The sequence below is a fragment of the Zootoca vivipara genome, chromosome 3 (genome assembly GCF_963506605.1).
Source record: "Zootoca vivipara chromosome 3, rZooViv1.1, whole genome shotgun sequence".
Classification (NCBI taxonomy): Eukaryota; Metazoa; Chordata; class Lepidosauria; order Squamata; family Lacertidae; genus Zootoca; species Zootoca vivipara.
This window is the reverse complement of record NC_083278.1, coordinates 74,043,400-74,053,714: the sequence shown is the minus strand read 5'-3', so window position 1 is coordinate 74,053,714 and position 10,315 is coordinate 74,043,400.

The window sequence follows — 10,315 nt, the reverse complement described above, 5'->3', positions numbered from 1 at the left end:
GTTCCTGACCATTAGCCATGCTGGGTGGAGCTGATGGGAGTTGGAATCCAACAACATTTGGAGGAGACCATGTCGGCTACCCTTGATATTGTGAGTGTGCTTCCCAAGAAGTAGTGCAAAAGCCCACCACTTTTGTTTTGTTAACCTGCACATCGTCATTCTAGAACCACCCAACACTTTTGTGAATGTTAGTAATCAAGGCTGTAGCTGACTCAGAACCCCTGAGCTACAGAAAACTCTCTAAGAATCCTGTTCCTCAAGGCTGCCCAGTCTTTCAAGTGTGTCATTTGTTAGTTTTGCTGACAGACCTTCTGCCTAATTAAATTGTTGGGAACTTCCAGCAGGGTCCTTGTTCTTGCACTGCCAAACCCCATTCCCTCTTCTTCTGGAGAGAGCATAAAAAAGGAAAGATATTATAACTCCCTTTCTCCCTCTCCCTCTTTCTGCTTCTCTGCCCCACCTGCCAGTTTTCCAATTATCACTGCAACTCACCCATCCTCTCACCTCAGAAGTTGAAGCAATTCATTGCAAGCTCCACTGCAACAACACTCCTCGTGGCTCTTTCTTTCTCCTCCTCCCTCCTTTGGAAAGAGCCTTTACAGTTAACTTGCTCTTTCACTATGGTTCCTTAATAAAACTCCATTTCCAGAAAACCTCTGATCTTGTCAGGAGTGCCTTACGTGGACACTCCGCTACCAAGATTAAAATGAGACAACTGCATCATGTATGCTTGGCAAAGCATGCTAGTTTGGGTGCCAGCTCTCCACACCGACAGCATCCTGTCCTCTGGCAGATCAGAGCCAGGGTTGCAGTAGGAAAGTTTTCACAGCTAAATTCTCCCCATGATTCGTTTCCTGGAATGCCTTATTTCCTGAACATGGAGAAATAATATGCAGATATGTGTTCTGAGCAATCCTCATAACAGAAGGGAGGAAAGGATGACATCCTTTTTGTTTCATAAACAAGGTTTAACAGCATGAGAGTGCCCAGATGTCTTCATCGGGCAGGTTTCTTATACTGTAAAAAGGTAAAGGGACCCCTGACCATTAGGTCCAGTCGTGACCGACTCTGGGGTTGCGGTGCTCATCTCGCATTATTGGCCGAGGGAGCTGGCGTACAGCTTCCAGGTCATGTGGCCAGCATGACAAAGCCGCTTCTGGCCAACCAGAGCAGCGCACAGAAACGCCGTTTACCTTCCCGTTTGGAGTGGTACCTATTTATCTACTTGCACTTTGAGGTGCTTTCGAACTGCTACGTTGGCAGGAGCTGGGACTGAGCAATGGGAGCTCACCCCGTCACAGGGATTCGAACCGCCGACCTTCTGATCAGCAAGCCCTAGGTTCTGTGTTTTAACCCACAGCGCCACCCTTATACTCTTATACTGTAATGATCCCTAAAACAGTGTGTTCAGAATGGTTTTTCTTTATCAAGTTATATCACTCCACTCTATAAAATATTCAGAGTATTTTTACTCAAGGTTATTTAGTAATGGTTTTTGGAACTTCAAAGTATATTTCCCACAGCATTATTTCTTTATGCCAGATATGAAGAACACTTCACCCCACACCCTATATTGTTGAAATGCAACTCTCATCATTCCTGACCATTAGCCTGGTGAGAGTCAAGAGTCCAATAATATTTTGTATTGGAAGCATACCCTCCAACTCCCGGTAAGAAAAATCTGGGATCAGCAGCGGCGGGGCACTGGAAGTCGCTTCTATGCATGTCTGGACATGCCTAGAAGCAACGTCTGGTGCCTGCGCTGCCCGATTTCCTGTGCCCAGACATGGGCAGAGCGGCACCCGAAATCGGTTCTGTGCATGTCAAGACATGCTCAGAAGGAGCCTCCCTGGCAGGTAGGAAATCTGAGGGATTTATGGGATTTTTCTCTATTCGGGATAACAGCGGGAAACGGGTTTAAATACGGGGGTTTCCCGCGAAAAACGGGAGACTTGGTAGATATGATTTGGGGGGGAGGTATCACAGGTTTCCCCTTCCTGGTTTAAACTCATTTAGCAATTAAAATAGACTTGGGCGCATATCAAAATACAGAAGACAGCATTTGAACAGCTGGTATTAATGCAGGTGCACCTTTGCCTCATTATTTTTGTCCAGGATATATGTGGACAGGCTGGATCTGGCCATGGTTCTTAACATATATTGTTTGCACCTGTCTGTCTCGAAAGACAGTGGAGTGTACCTCTAAGAGTGAAGTCAAACAGCTGCATTAGCAGCACCGAAGTTACCTTCCACGGTGTGCAAGTCTGGACATTATGTATAGAGGTCCTGGGCTGCTCAGACAACCATACCTCACTCTCAGCCTCGCTGATGTGGTTCCAAAGGAAAGCAGAGCATTTGGCACCAACTTGGCTGCAGAAGTTCCCAGAAGGAGGCATACAAGGGCATCATCTAACCATCTTAAGGACTCCATTCCAGATTTGTGTTTACTCCTTAGCCTTTTCTTTTCCCGAAGTACTTGATTGAATGTTCAGTTCTGTCCAATATGCATATTAATAACTAAATAGTCTTTTACAAAGAGTACAAGAAGAAGATGAACTGGTGCACATTAGAAATCTTTATTGGGAATGATGTTCTGGGGGGTTAAATGTTGTCATGACATCATATAGAAGCACGGATCTTTATGGGGAATATCATGCCTTGCTGTGTTAGTATTTATATAATGGATTTATTGACAATGATTCTTGTGTCAACATAAAATACAACTTGCTTTCATTGTTGGTTTTACAAGGTTTCTGGAATAAAGGTGCCTTGCGGCTTTTCAAAGTCAGCAAGTGTGACTTGGAAAACAAACCTGCAACAAACCATTTTAGCTTAATGAGGCGTTTCTGTAGAAATAGTTGAGAAAAAATGCTGTACGCAAGTTATTAATGTGTCATTCATTTTTGACCTATTGCATTATAACATCACCACTTTCCTTTCTTTGGCTTACCACAATGACGCATGCTGAGTGTGCTTCCAAATGGAAGGTAGACCGTTTCAAGTAGGAAGCTAATGCTCACCTTACTGAAGAAATTAAAGGACTGTTCCAAAGACTCCTATATTTAGATGTTCATAAATAGACAGGCTTGTGCTATATCCTTCATCCAAACAAAGGGAATCCTTAGTTCCTTGCAAAGGGCACAAGTTGATTTTCCTAGGCAAATGAATGTCATGGAGGATTGCATTGGGTTCTCGGTAGCTCTTTGACCTTTTAAAAATTATGAGCTATGAAGTGAGGATGGCCTAGTAAATTCAAGAGCTTATACTACAGAACATTATTAAATTGAATGAATGCTAAACCCATGAAACAAGACTGTCAACCAGTCCAAAAACTTAAGTTGATTAAGGTCAAGGTTCAGCAACTGAGGAGCTGTAGGATTTGGAAGAAACGCCACTACCCTGGAGAAATGTCAGATACACTGGTGAAACAGCTGGAGTGGGATGGAGTCATGGGTGGGAAATGAGTGGCATAGAAAAGGAGTACAATCAACAATGATGAGTATGTGGGGATAAATCTGTCCATGGATTTGGAGTATCAATTATGTGAAAGTTTGTGCAACAGAGTAAGCTTCTGATCTACTTGGTAGCCCACATTTTTATGCTATCTGATATGTGTATTCACTATTTTCAGAAGAAGGAAAACTGTTAAGCACCACAATAGGATTGTTGACATCCTGTCCTTCTGCAAGGAGATTCAGTAGAATGTACTTTCTTAAATACATCTAATAATTTATAAACCACGTCAGCTTAAATTTTAAAGTGTGCAGCACATTGACTCATATTAATGCCTTCTATTTCAATATTGCACTTATTTATGTTATCAGCAAATGAAACATGCCAGTGTAGAAAATGAACTTCCAAAGATTCAATACTGGAGGAGCATTTATTTATCTGATGTGGCAGCAGAATTTAATTTTGACCTTTATTGAAATTGCCTCTATTTAATAATGTGAAAAAGATAAGCAGGGAGGTTTTGAAGCACATTCAGGATTTACTATGGAGATTAACTCATTACAACAGGATCATAGTTTACAACACAAGTTCATACATGTCTGCACAAAACTAGCTCCCAGTGAGCTTGTTCCCAGGAAAGTGGATATAGAATGGCAGCTGTAATCCACTGTTTCAAGAGTCTGTGCCCACAATGTCATACATGAACCTTTTTGACTACAACACTCTGTTATGACAGGAGTGAAGACCCTCTGTCCCACAGGTCAAATATGGCATGTGCAGTTCTTTGAGCACCTGGAAGTGTTAGCAATTGCTAGGTGCTTAATTGCTCAATTGCTAGAGTGTAAAACTCAGGGTCATGGGTTCAAGACCCACATTGGGTACATTGCAGGGGGTTGGACTAAATGATCCTTGTGGTCCCTTCCAGCTCTACAATTCTATGATTCTAAGAACTCCATGTTTGGCTCCCAACATGGTATCAGGTGTGGGGCAGGTAGAAACATATCTAGATCAGAGATAGGGAACTTGTGGTCCTCTGTAGCCTACTTTTCCATCACCTCGGAAGAAGAAGGAGAAGAAGAAGAGTTTGAATTTGATATCCCACTTTATCCCTACCCGCAGGAGTCTCAAAGCGGCTAACATTCTCCTTTCCCTTCCTCTCCCACAACAAACACTCTGTGAGGTGAGTGGGGCTGAGAGACTTCAAAGAAGTGTGACTAGCCCAAGGTCACCCAGCAGCTGCATGTGGTGGAGCGGAGATGCGAACCTGGTTCACCAGAATCTGAGTCTACTGCTCTTAACCACTACACCACACTGGCTCTCAGGCCATTAGCTTTGCTGGTTGATGCTGATGGGGGGGGAGGTAGAATCCAACAACATCTGGTCCCCCCCATCAGGGTAGAGCAAGCTGGTACCCTTTGTTTACCATTTTCTGTCTGGCAGCAGATGGCACTAGCCTTTGGTCAAATGGGCTGGTGTTCTATGGGAGAAGAGTCTCCTGCTCCAGCAAAATCCCTAGATGAGATGACAAATTTGCATTCCAGTTCTCTGTGTGTTTAATCAGAACTCTCTCATTTGTTGAGCTGACCTTACTTCCTAGTTGTAAATGTGCATTAGATTGCAGTTGGGCAGGGCAGTAGTCCTATAGTCCAGCTATGATGACTCCATTAGTTCTGGGATGCCTTTCATTTTGCCCAGCCACCCATCTTGCCATGTCTTCTCCATTTTCACAGGCAATTAGGCCATTGCATTATCCATTTCCCCCCTGCTCGAACAAAAGGGTGCCCCCCCCATAGGAACAACTGTCTTGCTAGATGTTAGCTTCAAATGTTAGTACCGGTACTTGTCTCAGCGCATTAGCTGAAACTGCCCCTTTCATATTCTAAATTGACTTTAGTTGAAAAAAAAAAATACTGACATGTATTAAAAGTCTACTTGTTCTGAAGCCAGAAGTACAATTTGTATCCTCAGCCTCTGTTCAATACACTGTTATAGATAATAAATTATACAAAGAAATGGTCTCCTGTGTTTTTGGGTAGAACAAAGTTGCATTATAAATGCTTCTGTGTCATAGTCTGAAACAAGTAAAATCTATATTCATGATTTGTTTGTGCCTTTTAAATAGCAGTTATGGGATTGTGGTAAATATATTCAGTGCTGGGTGGGTGGAAGAGGAGGATAATGAAATTCTTTCCAGCGGAGAAAAAGAGAACAACATTATTTAGAAAAGATCCACACAGGACATAAATATTCAGATTTGAAATGCTGCAATTCCAGTTAAAATTATTAGCTAGACTCTATGGCATAACCTTAATTGTATCAATTATAAATATTTGCAACTTCTCTTTTGATGAGACTTGGTTTTCAATAAGCTAATATAATAACCCTTTTCTTCACAGATTTGTATATTGCCAGTTGTACTCATGAAAAGATATTAGAAACAAAAGCCCTGTTAAAGATGCAGTCCTATTCTCTTGAGTTCCACTTCTAAAATATTTGAGACCCACTGCCTATGGGGCTGTAGCAGGAATGGGAAACTGAACCTGACCACCAGGCCAGATCTTTTATTTGTCACACCCACCTGTTGGGTGCCCAACTTTGTGCCCACCTGCCAAACTCAAAGGGGCTTGTTGATCAGCAGTTATAGTGAGCCCCTTTGAAGTCAGCTATCAGCTGATCAGTGCCGACAGCAAGCTCAGTTTCCAGTCAAGTCTTTACTGCATCTGAATCCAGTGGAGTCACTGGAGAATCAGAGGAAGTCCTGTTACAGCAGCATAAATCAATATATAACTTCTGGAGCAGCTTTATGCCAACCGGAAGAGGGTAGCAGAGAAAGTGATCACTTCCTTGCCAGTGCAATGCTGCTATCATTTTGCCCACCAGTGTGGTTTCTGCTTACACACTACCAAGACGTCCTGCCCCTGCAGGAAGCCAAGATAGTGTTTGGCTTCCTTGACTGGGCAGATATGGAGAAAATACCTTTCAGAATGGGAATGATTTCTGCAACAGACAGAAGCCGGTCCAGTTCTTCAAAGAGGCTAACATTGCCAAGTGTTTTGTTTGTGTGGAATGGCGCAATGATTAAAGAGCGATGGTTCAAATATTCTGAGTTATACATAAACATTATTGCCATGATTCCTCTGTAATGAAGTTGATGCTTTAATCATCCATGGGCAAGTTGAGGGGGGGGGGGACCATGCCGAAAATCTCCAAAAAATTAAAGAAGTGGTGCCACAATTATGATGTAATGAACTTGGCAATTAACAGATTTAACATGGAAGAGGATATGAGCAGACTGAAGTTCTAAACATTGTCTGTTGGAAAGCAAGAACCTTTTTGCCTTGGCAAAATGCATGAGAAATGCAATAGAAGTTTAGCAAGGTAGACCCAACAGAATTTTTATGTGAGCTAGTTTAAATTAGCAGAAGCCCCCAAGGCCTGCTCCTGTTTTAGCTAGACTGTCCTCTTAACCCACAGAGCAAGATGCCCTGTGAGAAGGACCTTGATTATTTCTTATATATTGATTGGTGATTGATGTGGTTTTAAAATGTATTTTAATGTTAGCTGTAAGCTGTTTTGGAAGGATAGGTATCCTGAAAGGTGGACTATCATGATCATACATTGTTGTAATCCATTGCAAAGTGTGAAAATGACTATACCAGTATCAGAGTCACGGACTATTATTTTGCAATTGGTAAGAGTCATATGACTGTAGCACTCAAACCTCCAAAGTGTGTTGCCGCGGCAACCAAGGGACTGCTCTTCCTCAGACATAAAGAGTAAGGTACCTTTTTGTGTTCTTCTGTTTCAGTCAGGAATAATGTTAGACCAAACACACCACAGTTTCCTACTCTACAACTTCATTGTGGGAGAAGTGCAACTTAGGCCTCAGATACCTTTGGCCATTGTCTGTGCAGAATACAAGGCCTGCAGCAACCAGTCTCCTAATGGGGGGGGTGTTACTGGCTCAAATAATGGCGTGCGGAGATAATTTTGGGGTCATCCAACTGAGGGATTTGGAAATATTTATATCAGCCAATGGGGTAGGGGACTAAAGGGGTCCACTGGTGTTGCCTGGCTCAAACATACCCATGCACTCTGGGCACAGCTCCCAGTACTCCCACATTAAGGAAATAAGAAGTGTCCTATTGAATCAGGCCAAAGACACATCTAGTCCAGTGGCCTATCAAGAACCCACAACCAGGACCTGAGTGCCAAAGCAGTTCTCAGAGGCTGGCATTCAGAAGCTGGACACGGGTAGAAGTCTCCTCATGATTGGGCTTTTATGGGCATTCGGCCAGATGAACTTGAGACCTTTCTACCCAGTGCAAGAAGGTACAAAGGGGTGGAGTGAGAGAATCTGGTGCAGGTACCCCTTCACCCCCTAGGTTGAGTCCTCTTTGAATGCCTGAAGTGGACTATGGAGTTTCTTGAATGAAGCCATGGCTGGCTGGCTGGCTGAAGAGGCAGCAGTGGAGGAAGCCGCTCGGGCGTCTGGGGCTGCACGCCCAGGGGAGGAGCAAGCTGAGGGGTGCACCACAGGGCCTCCAGAGTCTGCCTGCCTCCTCCCACTCAGCTGCCCTCCAGCTGGTTGGGAGGCAGTGGGCAGTCCGTTTGGGCAGCGCAGAGCCTGTGCACACACAAGCCACTGTGTCTCCCAGGAGAGATGTGTGACTCAGGCACGCTGCAGGCCCCACGGTGAGTGCCACTCGGCATTTTGTCACCCCCCTCAGTGGTGACACCCGGGGCAGCCTGCACCCACCACACCCCTTCCTCCGCCCCCGTGAATAGGAGCATCGCACACTGCAAGATTTTGTTGCAGCTCCTACAAATTAGAAGAAGCTTATTTTAACCACAAACCAGCCAGCCTGCCCAATTTATATATATATTCCAAGTTATTATACTTCGTGCTGAGGCTTCTTTGTACAACCGAAGCCAAGGTGTACAGGAATTTAAACATGAATTTATCAACATCATGTCTGAAGCTGTGGGGTGGAGATGAAACCCCTGTCCTGCCTCTGGCTTCTCCCTGCAGTTCATTCCCTGAGATCATTTCATTTCCATGCAAGTTTTGATACGAAAGCCTGGTTGAAAGCAAAGTGTAAGGGGAAAGTGAGGGTCAGAGAGAGGTTCAGTACTCTGTGGACACCTTTGCTTCTGGACTTCCCAGAAGCATTTGGTTGGCCATTGGAGGAGGAGCCACCCCTCCTCCACCCTACATGTGATTGGGGCAGCCCCATCTCAATGACAGAGGTCTGGTATACAGCTGTTTCTCCCTCAAAAACTTCCCTCGGTGATATTTCTGTGAGTACAACATGTTTCAAAAAGTAAATTAAATTAGCCATGTCCATTCATTTCCATGGGTCTGCTCTGAGCTAGCACCGGGTGCAACCCAGAGAAAGCAACTTCGCAAGCTTAAAAAAGCAGGTGTTTGCTTTCACCAGCTCACTAAATAAATAATTCCCAACCAAGCATCACAAATCAGCAGCACTTACACTGCCAAGCTCAATAAATAAAGCAATGCTTTCCACTGCTATTCCTTTTTGGTTCCTGGAAAGCCAGCAAATAGCTAACCACAACAAGGTCTGCATGTGAAAACAGTTGAAATGTATGGGCCTATGGGTCAGTTATTGCAAATACAGTATTTTAAAAGACAGCAAAAAAAAAAGGGGGGGAGAGCAATTTCCAGAAAAAGTTGCTAAAGTAACAAAAGACTCCCCAGATTCGAAAAGAAAATCCATTTACTATGTGGCCTATCTCAGAGGTAAGCCATCAAAACATTCATGATAAAAGCACCAACTAGAACATGGAAGAAGAGCATGAAAGTAAATGTTCTTCAGTAGTGAGATGTACGGTAACAGAAACAGAGCAGTGGAACCTCAGGGACCAGCAATGGCAGAAAGATGTTGCATAGTGTGGACTTGCAGTCCTGCAATAATTTCTCCTGGGTGACTTGCTAGGTAAGTTTAGCTAATGCCCACAGTCTAACTGATCATTGTATTATGTGGAAGAAATTACAGAGCATTTAAAGCAATGGCTCCAGTCTAGCTCTATCAGGCATAGGCAAACTCTGGCCCTCCAGATGTTTGGGACTACAATTCCCACCATCCCTGACCACTGGTCCTGTTAGTTAGGGATGGTGGGAATTGTAGTCCCAAACATCTGGAGGGCTGGAGTTTGCCTATGCCTGAGCTATATAGTCTTTTTGCTTTCCGAAATAATGTTTAAAAAGAAAGGGGGGGAACGGACCAAGTTATACAATGCATATATCTGGACTGAGTTTGAGAGAAATGCAGATTCCAAAGGATTTCTACAGAATCAGTGCCTGACATCAGCTTTCAATTTGATCTTCCCTCAGCACCCTTAACAAACTAAAGCTCCTAGAATTATTTTGGGGGGAGCCAGAACCTTTTCAAGTGGCATCATAATGTGAATGTGGCCATTAGCTGGAATCTTGGGTTTGATCCTACGGGTGGAAGCAATGTGCTAATGGCGTTACAAAATAAAGGAAAGGGTTAAGACAATAATAATGCCTTTTATGGGTTTTGCTATTACAGTAGATATCACACTTTAGAAATTCAAAGGCTGTCCTTTCATGTAGAGACTGGCAGGCAGCCCACATGCAAACCATCGCATCTGATGAATCCACATTACGTTTAAGCAGTAAACATAATTATACATGTCACTACAAATGTAAATGTAATTACAAACACAGTGTGTACATGGACTGGGAGGCCACAGACAATTTCGGCTTCCCGGTGAGAAAGCACAAGAAAACACATGTCTGATTGATGAATGTGATGCCTTATTTACAAGAAATACCTAAGTGGGAGTATGGAAGTTTGTAATATAGAATCCCCCGGAG